General features: G+C 40.2%; 1 long non-coding RNA gene across 1 annotated transcript; it reads right to left on the reverse strand.

The window, feature by feature from the left end:
* Window positions 1–10,305: 10,305 nt before the first annotated feature.
* On the reverse strand, window positions 10,306–11,987 carry LOC132395010 (uncharacterized). Its single transcript, XR_009512483.1, has 2 exons — window positions 11,482–11,987; window positions 10,306–10,885 (listed from the first exon to the last, which is right to left on the reverse strand). It is a non-coding gene; the product is annotated as an uncharacterized LOC132395010 (long non-coding RNA).
* Window positions 11,988–12,251: the final 264 nt, after the last annotated feature.

A 12,251-nucleotide genomic window follows, 5' to 3' on the forward strand; every position in this document is an offset into this window, starting at 1 on the left:
ACTCTGAGAAGCAGGTAGGGAGCATTCAGGGGTTCAATCCCCAGTTTATGCCTGCTTGTCAATCTTACTTGGAGTGCCACAAATGGATTCAGAGCTGCTCAGAAATGAAAGCAAGGTATCAAATCATGTGATCTCTGCTGGAAAGTGCACCTTTGCAGTCTCTGACTGATCCTGAGATGTTGACCAGCCAAGATCAACAGATCAGGAAATGGAGGGCTGTGTATATTTGTGAATAACGGCAAGAGACGACAGGAAGCAATTGAGCATCCTCATACTATCTATCAGCCTTGACAGGCATGCTCCTTGTAAAGCAGAAAGTGCTGGAGAAATTTAGCAGGTCAGGCAGCATCTACGGAAGGAAATAAACATTCAGCATTTTGGGCCGATGCCCTTCTTCAGGACTGGGAGAATCTCGGCCTGAAACATTGACTCTTTATTTCCCTCCAGAGAAACTGACTGAACTGCTCAGTTCCTCCAGCATTTTATATTGCTGAAGATACTCAGGATCTCTTGTGTTTCTGATGTTTCCTGTTGCTCTAGCAGCTGTAGTTCATTCAAAATGAAAAGAAAATGTCAATGCAAAAACAAAATCCCATTATCTTGCTTTTCTTTTTGAAATCACAAAGAGAAAACATTATTAGATGTAATGTTTTTATTAATGGAATATCATTTAGGAATTTGATGAAGGAATCTTATAAAATCCTGACTTTGTTATCCAACTGCCTTCTCTATCTATATATGCAATATTGTCTTTGAATCTATGAAAGACAACTACTACTGTTCCCTCGTGCACGTCAATGCCTATGCATCTTATTTTACTATCTGCATTTGTATTTTACTCTTGGATTGATTTAATTCCTTCTGACCTCAATCTGTTCCACATCCATACTTCATTATGCTAGCTTAATGCAGCTGTTAACCTGTGGGCTAATGCTACCAAGTTAATTACAAAACTAGATAAGCTAACCGAAGAATTGTTTTTCTCCACTGCACCTAGGAAACGTTATTTGTGTTCCACAATTTGGTGTCAGGAGAAAATGTGTTCAACTCTGATACACACGGCAGATCTGACTCTTCTTATTTTCTTTTACATGCTGAGTAGCTAATCCAAATGTGTGAAATTCCTGAAAACATGAGAGCACACAGCTTCTTTAAAAGCTCCTATGGACTGACATGCCTCTTGCGTGCAGTTCAGTCTATCAAATGACACTCACCTCACTCAAAATGGATGAGGCTGGTTTGAAATAGGGTTCAATCCCCAGTTTATGCATGTTTGTCAATCTTACTTGGAGTGCCACAAGTGGATTCAGAGCTGCTCAAAAATGGAAGCAAGATGTCAAATCATGTGATCTGTCTTCATACCTGAACCAAATCCACCTGATTTTGAATTGCCCTCTTTGTTCATAAACGAGGATGCCTTCAAAAGGTGCATCACTAACGACCCTCCCCAACCTGGACATGCCGCCTTCTCTTTTCTACCATCAGCGAGGAGGTACAGGAGCCTGAAGACACATACTCAATGTGTTAAGAAAGGCTTCTTCCCCTCCACCATCAGATTCCTGAACCCATGAACATACTTTACTACTTTGCTTTCTATTTGCACAACATATTTAGATATTTTAATATAGTGTGCATTTCCTATTGTAACATAGTATTTTCTTACATATTGCAGTGTACTGCCTCCACCAAACAATGAAGTTCACAACAATTGTTAGTGATGATAAACCTGATTCTGATTGTTGGAATTGAGGACATTCTGGTGCCTCTGGATCAGGCATTGTATAAATGCAGATCTGGTCTTTAATAGCCCACATTACACAATAGGCTTTGTTGAGCTTCTGAAACAATGAGAGCAGATCCTGAGTGCAGAATACAGCTAAGGGATTAGAGCGAGGTTTAGTGAAATTGAGAAAAAAATGGAGCACAATGTTAAACTAAAAACACTAATACTGTCATAATGTGGTAAAGTGAATGTAAAAAGGTGACACGACACTATGGAATGGAGCTGCAATGACCCTGCAATAAAATATAATGCAGCTGACACCATAGAGAGCAAGGCCTACAAGTTTTGTTTTACCTTTTAGATGCACTGTAGTTGTTTTCAAAATGGAGTATGATTGCAATATTTTAATATGACCTGATTAAACAAGATTTTTGTTTCTTCTGTTGTGTAAATGAAACACCTTTTGTGTTCAGCACATTTAAATGGATTGCATTTTGCAATATTTTACAGTTGCCAGCACTCACCTGTACATTGTAACCCAAGAATCATGTCTTAAGGATGTAGATGCACCACATTAGCACCAATGTGCTATGTGAAAAATAGCTGCACCAGTAGCTGGGGATATTAGAGAATAAATCAAATATTTACTGCAATGGACTTAGCAGCTAGAGCCAGAAATGATCCATGGAAAGGTTTCCAGAGTCCATTCCGGGTCACTTCTGTGAGGAGCTTGTTTTGGAATATCCATGCTGGGATTGGATCTCTTCCATCTACAAGTATCTATCCTGTAGGAAAACCAACCAAGCCATGAATTCCTCTTGTCCGGTCTGCTTTGTCTTCTGGGATGAAGAAAAACTGGATGAGGTTTTCTTTCCTTGAGTACTGGGTTGGATAACCTTTCGAATACATTGTGTGTTAGCAGACTGTGAGATGCGGCAGAGATTGGCAAAGTGAGAAAAATGTCCAGCAGGCCAAGCAGCATCTATTGAGAAAAAAACAGTTAATGTTGCAGGTCAATGATCTGTTACCAGAACTGGGAATACTTAGAAAATTAACAAATTTTAAACTACCCAAGAATGGGAAGGACCACCAGGGGAAGCTTGTGGAAGGTGGCAATGAGTAGACATGCAAAGGCTCAAGTGTTAGCCGTGCCAGCTGATAGAGGGTCATACGAACCAGTGATTAATAACATCCGTGAAAGGGGGGAGACATAAAGCAGGAGAAAAGTCTAATGTTTCAGAGAACTGTATAAGAGAAAACATAAGTGAAGAGGGAGAGGGAGTGATGAAGTGATACTAGAAGTTCAATATACAAAACTGGAATGGCTGACTATCTGAGGTTGTTAAATTCTATATTGTGTTCTAATGGTTCCAATATACCTGCTTGGAGGGTGAGGTGTGTTTTTGGCCGACACTGAATTTCATTGGAAAAGTACAGTCCATACACGATGAGTTCAGAGTGGAAAGGAGGTAGAGAATTAAAGTGACAGACAGTTTTAAGCCCAGGTCATCATTATAGATGGTGCTGAGAAATTTGGCAAATGGTCATGCAGTCTTTAGACATAAGGAGATTCTGCAAATGCTGGCTATCTTGACCAACATACACAAAATGCTGAAGGAACTCAAAAGTTCAGGCAACATCAATTGAAGGCCAATGAAGTGTCCTGGCCTGAAACACTGATTATTATTTCCCTTCATAGATGCTACCTGACCTTTTGAGTTCCTTCTGTATTTTGTGTGTGCCATCTAATCTCTGTTCAAATTTTTCAGTAGAGGAAATCATATTGTGAGCACTGATACCTAGTGTACTGAAGTGAAAGTGTGATAGGAAAGTTGTTGCTTCACCTGGAAGGAAAGTTGGGTTCCTGAATGACAGGAAGTAAAGAGATGAAAGGATAGGTCATGTATCTGCAGAGGTTCCATGAAAATGGGTTGTTGCAATACTAAAAGAGAGGGGGACTTTGGATAAAGCTTGGATGTTCTGGTGGAGGAGGAACAGAGAAGGAGCAATGTTCAGTGCCCACTGAAGGAATCGCAACTCAGTCTCCTTTCTGTCCCTGCAACAGTCATATTAACACTCCATTCTTCATTCAGACTGAACAGGTCTGAATATGCCCTGATCAACTATCCCTTTTCAAAGTTCAAAGTAAATTTATTATCAAAGTATGTACTGTATATATAACCTTGAGATTCTTTCCTATTCACAATAGATACAAAGAAACCCAACAGAATCAATGAAAAACTACACGGCAAAGAAGACAAATTGTGCAAATACTAAATAATATTGAGAGCTTTTGTGGTAGAGTCTCTGAAAGTGAGTCTATAGGTTGTGGAATCAGATCATTATTGAGGAGAGTGAAGTTATCCCCACTGGTTTAGGAACCTGATGGTTGAAGGATCACAACTGTTCCTGAACCTGGTGGTTTGGGACCTCAGGAACCTCCTTCCGGATGGCAGCAGCAAGAAGACAGCATGGCCTGGATCGTGGGAGTCCTTGATAGTGGATACTGCTTTCTTGTGGCAATGTTCCATGTAGATGTGCTCATGGTGGAGATGGGGGATGGTTTCTGTGATGCCCTGTCTGTATCCATTACTTTTTTTAGGCTTTACTATCCATGGGCATTGGTGTATCCATACCAAGCTGTGATGTAACCGTTCAGGATACTCTCAACTGTGCATCTATATAAGTCTGTCTAAGTTTTCATACTGAATCTGTGCAAACTTTTAAGAAGAGGCACTGATATTCTTTCTTTGTTAAGACACTTACGGCTGTAAGTACTGTGCCTCGGACAGATCCTTTGAAATGATTAGACTAAGAAATTTAAAGTCACTGACCTTCTCCACCTCCGATTCCCTGATGAGGACTGGCTCATCAACTTCTGGTTTCCTCCTCCTGTGTCAATAATGAGCTCTCTGGTTTTGTTGACACTTGAAAAAAAGGTTGTTGTGGCACCACTCAGCCAGATTTTCAATGTCCCTCCTATATGCTTCTTTGTTACCACCTTTGATTCAGACAACAACAATGGTGTTGTCAGGAAACTTGAAAATGTCTTTGAAGCTGTACTTAGCCTCACAGTCATCAGTATAAAGTGAGTGGGGTAGGGGCTATTCACACGGCCTTGTGCTGATGGAGAGTGTGGAGGCGATGTTGTTGCCAATTGGAACTGACTGTGGTCTGCAAGTCAGGAAATAAAGGATCCAGTTAAACAAGGAGGTATCAAGGCCCAGAGCTTGGAGCTTTTTGGTTAGTTTTGAGGGGAATGATAGTGTTGAGTGCAGAGCTGCCAGATGTTCCAGGACTGAGTGAAGAGCCAATGAAATAGCATTTGCTGTTGACCTGTTTTGACACTAGGCAAATTGGAGTAGATCTGAGTCACTCTTCAGGCAGGAGGTGATATGTTTCATGACCACCCTCTCAACAAACTTCATCACAGTGATGTAGGTGCAACTGGATGATAGTCAGTGAGACAAGTTACCATGTTCTTCTTGGTGGCAGTATAACCGAAGCCTGCTTGGTTACCTCAGACTGCCAAAGTGAGAGGTGAATGATGTCAGTAAACATTCCAGCCAGAAGGTTAGCACAGGTCTCCAGGATTCGGTCAGCTATACTGTTCGGGTTTGATGCTTTCCATGGGTGCACCCTCCAGTATCGGCTTCAGAAAAATCCCAGGGCTATCGGAGGCTGTGGGAGTTCATGAACATACCTCCATGTTCTGTCAAAGAGAGCATCAAAGGCATTGAGCTCATTTGGGAGTGAAACCTTGTTGTCACAAATGTCGTTTGGTTTTGCTTTGTCGGAGGTGATAGCATTCAAGCCCTTGCACAGCTGTTGAGCGTCCTAAGCAAGATATACTCAGCAGGTCAGGCAGCGTCCTTGGAAATGACCAATCAGTTGATGTTTTGGACTGAGACCCTTCTTCAGGACTGGAAAGAAAGGGGGGGGGGGGGAAGATGCCAGAGTAAAAATGTGGTGGGGTGAGGAAGGAGAAGGATGCTAGTTAAAAGGTGTTAGGTAAAGCCAGGTGGATGGGAAAGGTAGAGGGCTGGAGAGGAAGGAATCTGACAGTACAGGAAAGTTCACCATAGGAGAAAGGGAAGGACAAGGGGAAGGTGATAGGCAGGTGAGGAGAAGTATGTTGGAAGGAGAAGCAGCAGGAGAAGCAGTATATCCAACGTGAGTATCTGGGAACTTTGGTGGGTCCAAACTGGGAGGTCTGAAAACAGATTTAGAAGCCATGATGAACAAGATGGCAGGAAAGACAAGTTCCCAGGAAGGATACATGGCTGTGGTAGTGAGCCTGGGTGAGTACATAATTGAAGATTCAGAGGGCAGCAGAGATCACAGAAGGGGAGCAGTGAGAGGGGGTCTTCTTAAACTCCTGTTGAAGAGAAGATTTCCTTCCATGAATCAAGTTTGGTCTAGAATCGCCAGTGAAAATATCAGATAGCTTTCCAGAGGTCATACCTGGACCTCTTGCATGTCCTTGGCTACCGAGCCTGAACAGTATTGATCCGGCCCTGTTGTTCATCCAGCCCTTCTGGTTAGGGAAGACTCTAAATGATTGGGCATGCACTCATCCATGAGTGTCTTTAGACTGCTTCTTGTTTGCGAATCATGACCTTCAATGCATTTAGTGCTTGACAGTATGTAATCTGTGGTCGGAGTCATGGCAGAGAACTCTCTCGGTAAGTACAAAGGTTGGCACTTAATCATGTTCCATGAAGAGTGTGTGACAAGACCACTACATCTGAGTACTGTAAAGAGTTTATCATAAAGCACAGTCCACCACCTCTTACCTTCTTTGAATCAGCAGTTTGGTCCAGTGAATTGAGAATCCCTCGAGTTGCAGTGCCAAGTCCAGCATGTCTGAAGTGAGCCATGTCTCAGTGAAACAGAGAATGCAACAATCCTTCATTTCCCTTATGTACAATAAGCTTACCCTTAGGTCCTCTGTCCTGTTTTCCAGTGATAACACATTTAGCCAGCAAAATACTGGGGAGAGGTATTTTCTTGCCCCATGGCTTTAGTCTGGTTTGAAGTATACTCAAGCACTTTCTCTTCTCCTGATGGCCAGCCTTCATCCACTTCAAGGTACCATACCCACATTCCTAAAAGTCAAGTTCATCAAGTCCTTCAGGAGGTCGTGAAAACACTCATCTATTTACATGTTTCGAAAGTATGCTTCTTAAAGGGAAATTACAGATGGCAGATGGCAGTGATAGTAGTTCAAAGAGGTATATCTAGAAGTTTTGTGATGTGCGCACAAAGCTTTGCTATCTATCACCGATGCCATTTTAGTCTTCTCCTGATGACTTCCCTCAGAACAGCAAAAATATGGATGGAAGAAAAATGAAGGTTTTTGGGCTGCATAGGAAGTAAGGGTTAGATTGATCATGGTGTAGGTAAATATAGATCAGCACAATATCATATGCTGAAGGGTCCATACTGTGCTGCAATGTTCAATGTTTCTATTTTTCCATGTATATAGGAAACAGAGTAGGCTACATAGACCCTGGAATCTACTCTGCCAGTCAACAAGATTATGGGTGATCTGATATTAGTTTCAAATCCTTTTTCCTACCAAAGGCAGCGTTCATTATTTCATTTAGCAAAGTCACAAATTTCTGATATAAATGTTGCTCAACTATTGTTGAAATTTTGGCAGTCTCTGGATGCATGTTCAGAGGATGTCTTCGCAGATTGCACAAAGAGTGAAGATGTAACAGTGAGTAACCCTTCAAATAGCAGTAGAAATTAACATCATCTATCTGCTTATTTCCAAGTAGCTGGTTACTGTTAAGAGAGAGCACTATCTGTTTGCAATTCCTTTCACCAAAGTAACGTTCAGTCAGTTTAATGAATTCTAGCAGACATTTTAACTCATCTTCAATGGATCTCAGTCAACTATGTGAAGCACTAACTTGAACTCCTTGACCAAGGTTACATCCTCAATTAAATGTGGACTAAATTAACTCTGTGATTTAGAACGTCATTTTCAAGATCATTTGCTGCCTAAGGAACATGGCAAAAAAGATCATTTCAAGAGGTTTTGGAAATTACCACTTTCAGGTCATTTTAAAACATGACCCTATTCAATTTCTTTGAATAAAGATATAAAGAAAGAAATGCTGGAGAAATACAACAGGTCAAGCAGCATCTGTGGAAAGGTGAATAATGAATCCAAATAATGATTTGGCTTCTTTAAAGAAGATCTGGTGTTGGACACAAAGAAAAGGCTGCATAATAGTGTTTGTGTCTATTTACTGAATGTATCTAGTCCAGGCATGGGCAAACGACGGCCCGCGGCCATATGCGGCCCGTTAAGCTTTTTAATCCGGCCCGAAAACTTGATGAAATTATATTAATAAACCTTGTTAACGTTTTTTCCCCGCAATTCTGGCATTTTCCCAATAGATGACGCACTCTATATGCATTGACCTTTGTTGAGGTGCAGCGTATTACTCCACATTTGCGCTTTACTCTTTGTTCGGCTCGACCTATTTGTGTGAACAGGCGTTCAGCGTCATGAACATCAACAAAGCCAGCCACAGATCCAAGTTAACTGACCAACACCTCAGATCCATCCTGAGAATCGCCACAACAAAACTTAATCCAGACTTTGATGCGTTGGCTAAAAAGGGAGACCAACAACACTGTTCCCACTGAAATTAAAAATAAGTTTCTTCATTGTGTTATGTAAAAAATGCATTTGAAAATATTTTTTTCAATAAGCCTTACATGTTACATGTCATTTCTGTTAAGTGATGGAGATGAGTAGTGCGCAGGTGCACGTACGTTCTCAAAATAAAAAATGCGCTCCAGATCAAATAATGCACTCCACATACTGGCGCGCTGTCATTGTTCTGTCTTTGTGCTGGTCGTTGTTGAGTTTTGGCACAGGGGACAATTGAATAAGAAGGAACAGGACAAGTAGACCTGCATCTCCTACCGTTTTTGAATTAAAGACAGTCAGGAGGAGAGTGATGATGATAATATCTTGAAGGATAACAGAATTTTCAGTGCTTTAAAATAATAACTGTTACTATTAAAAAAAGCTGTATTTTATTCATTTAATTTTCAGTGTTTTAAAAGTCATTTCAATAAATAGCTAAATACCATGGGACTTCAAAGACAGATATTTTGTTGTAATGCATTTGTTCATTTTCAATTGAAATTAAAGCACATGTTTTCTACATATCCCATGATATTTTATTTTCTCTTATGAGGTGTATTACTAAAACACTCCATCCATCTGCTCCTGGTCCGGCCCCCCTGTCAAATTTTAGAACCTTTTGTGGCCCACATGTCAAAAAGTTTGCCCACCCCTGATCTAGTCTCTATTTTTCAAATGTTATGATCTTTTGCTTCTTTTAAAGAAATCACTTGCAATATCTTCCAGGAATTTTAAAAAAAACTGTTTAAAATCAAAGACTCTGTTGTACTGGTTAGCTGTAGTGGATATGAAAGGTGGTTTTGTTTTTAAGAATAGTTAGATCTGTCATCAGTCTCCTGCACTTTCAACATCGGTACTGAAAACGTGTGGGAATCACAACACAAAGAAACAGCCTCTCCAGTCATATCGTTGAAAAAATCTTTCAACCCATATTGCAGCAATCTGACATGAGCTGCACTTTACAAATTACAATTAATGGAAGTAATTAAAGTAATTTTATATAATTTCCCAGGAATACAACATTTTAGTAAAATGGGCTTTTTGTTATCACATACAGTGTTATTAATAGCCTAAGCTGTGCATGAAAAAATAATCTTGCAGCCATAATGTACTGAGATTACTTGATGAAAATGGAGGCAAAATCTGTTGCCAATTCAAATGCAGTTCAAAGAGGTATTTTCTTTAGGGTCAAGCAAACTGTGATACCAACCATTCTTTACTCCCTCAGTTTTGGATTTGTTTCCTAACTTGATAGTTGGATCTTTTGCATCTCACCCTATTCTTCATCAAGAGTTGATAAGAAGTAAAGAGTTTCTCTTACTTCATTCAACATTAAGGTTTTATCTGCAGCTTTGAAATATACTAAAGCAGCTCAAGACCTTTCATTTTCCTCCAATTTTAATATATTATTGATATCTAAAACACCTTGCCCCTTCATTTCCCTCTCCTCTTTAATCACCATCACATGAGGAGAAGCATTGATAAACTTTGGCCAAGTACGTCATGGTGCAGCCATTTACAGATCGTTCTTCTATTATGTATACCTAAGCATCGATTTTCTTTAATATTGAACCTGTTAATTCTAACATTCAAATATCTTCTCTGTAATGTTAACTGTATATCTAATGTAATGGAATTTTTAATCCTGATCAAGAAAGCAAGTTGAAGATGATAAATGTGCTGATAATGATATGTAGAGTAATTTCAAGCTGATTAGAATTAGGGCAATAACTGATTATAGGGACATATAAGATAGGGCTGGAAAATATTGCTGGAATCATGATTAACCTGAAGGACATTCATCAAGTTTAGACTAAGGTCTCACTCAGTGACCTTAGTAACAGTTTATTGCCTTAGAGGAACAATGAGGTTTAATCTGTAGAACAATGTGGTCAAGAACAGGCCGAAGTTCAAGGTAAATAATTTTATTATCAAGGTATACGTGTATGCCATCAATACTCATTTTCATTTTCACTTTCTTGCAGGCATTCACAGTAGAACAAATAAATACAATAGAATGAGTGATAAACTACACACAAACTAAAAGTGATGAACAACCAAAGTGTAAATGAAGATGAACTGTTCAACTGAAAAATAAATAAATAATATTGAAGACTTGTGTTGTAGAGTCCTTGAAAGTTAGTCCAAAGGTTGAGGAGTCTGTTCAGCGTTGAGGTGGGTTAAGTGATCCACACTGGTTCAGGAACCACATGGTTGAAGGGTAATAAATGTTTCTGAACCTGGTGGTATGGGATCTAGGGCTCCTGTATCACCTCCTTGACAGCAGCAGCAAGAAGGGAGCATGAGCTGGATGGGGGCGGGGGGGTTCCTTGCTGATGGATGCTGCTATCCTGTGGCAGCTCTCCTTGTAGATGTGCTTGGTGGTGGAGAGGACTTTTCCTGTAATGGACTAGATTGCATCCACTACTGTTTTTGTCGGCTTTTCCATAGCTGGGCATTGGTCTTTGCATACCAATCCATTATATAACCTGGAAGATCAGAATGGAGTGAAATGGGGAATTAAAGTGAGAGCAATGGACAATCTGCTGAAGGAACTCAATGGATCAAACAGCATCTGTTAGAGAAAAGGAAGTGTCAATATATTGCATCAAAGCCTTGCATCTTGGTGTGTTGACAATTCTTCTCTCCCCACAGATGCTGTTCAGTACTTTGAGTATCACCAGCAGATCCAAATTCTAGCATCTGCAGTCTCCAGCATCTCTCATTAAAGTGATAGACTTGTTACAAATCAGCAATAATGAATATATGATTTGAGACAGGTTTTTTTTATAACAAATAAAACATTTATTAAACACTGAGAAAAGCCCCAAAAGTAAAAAACGATTAACTTAACCGGAAGTCAGCTGCGATACGGCAGCTCGAACAGTTCTTAAATCGAGAATGCGAAAACAGTTCTTAGAAGTAGTAAAGCGAAAGTCCAAATGTTCTCACAGTCCGTTAAGGGGGAGACTTCTTGAAATGATTTAAATCCTCTTTCATAGAGTTACTGCTGATCTCAGCCGAAGTATATTATTCCCCGGAGGATTTACAATCGAAGGAAATAAAACGGCTTAAAGGCACTGACCTGTCTTTAATGAAACTTTGTATCCAACCCTCTGCTCTTCTGACGGAACAGGGGTTGTCATGGATACTCGTTACTAATTCCTTGTGTGAAGATTAAACAAAGGTCGAATCTGTTTCACCGTCGACATTAACTTTCCCAAACCTTCGGGATTTCTGAGCTCCTTTAAAATCTTCACTCTCCACTGACCAAACTGGCAGTATTATAGCGAAACTGCCAGCAATAACCTTTGAGACTTAAAACAGAAAGTAAAACTCCACTTTTAAATGAAACTGCATCATAATGTCAGAATATGCAGCAGCATGGAGTCAGTGGCGAATTCAGCCATGAACTACCCACGTCACAGGGTGGGGTTCTCCTTTCATACCCTGTTGAAAAAAAAAACTATCACATGACCTCTCACTGGCGGGAAAATGACGTCACTCCACCATCATAAGACCATTACCTCATCTCCAGCATAGCTTCAATTACATCATGGTCACGTGACAGGTACAAGACACCCACGGGTACATAACAGGCTAGATTCCATTGTTCTCAGCCTCTGACAGTTTTCCAATGAAATTCAATAAAGGAACAACAGCTCATCCACTGACGACACATATTATACCGTCCTGTAGGTAATGCTAAACTCGACTATTTTAATGATCAGCAGTTCTACGTTTATATTTCAAGTGTTGAATTTCATACGGTGACACCTCCTTTAGAAACAGGGAAAACCTACAGCACAATACAGGTCTTCGGCCCACAAAGTTGTGCCCAACATGTCCCTACCT

This window comes from Hypanus sabinus, chromosome 6 (genome assembly GCF_030144855.1).
Source record: "Hypanus sabinus isolate sHypSab1 chromosome 6, sHypSab1.hap1, whole genome shotgun sequence".
Taxonomy (NCBI): domain Eukaryota; kingdom Metazoa; phylum Chordata; class Chondrichthyes; order Myliobatiformes; family Dasyatidae; genus Hypanus; species Hypanus sabinus.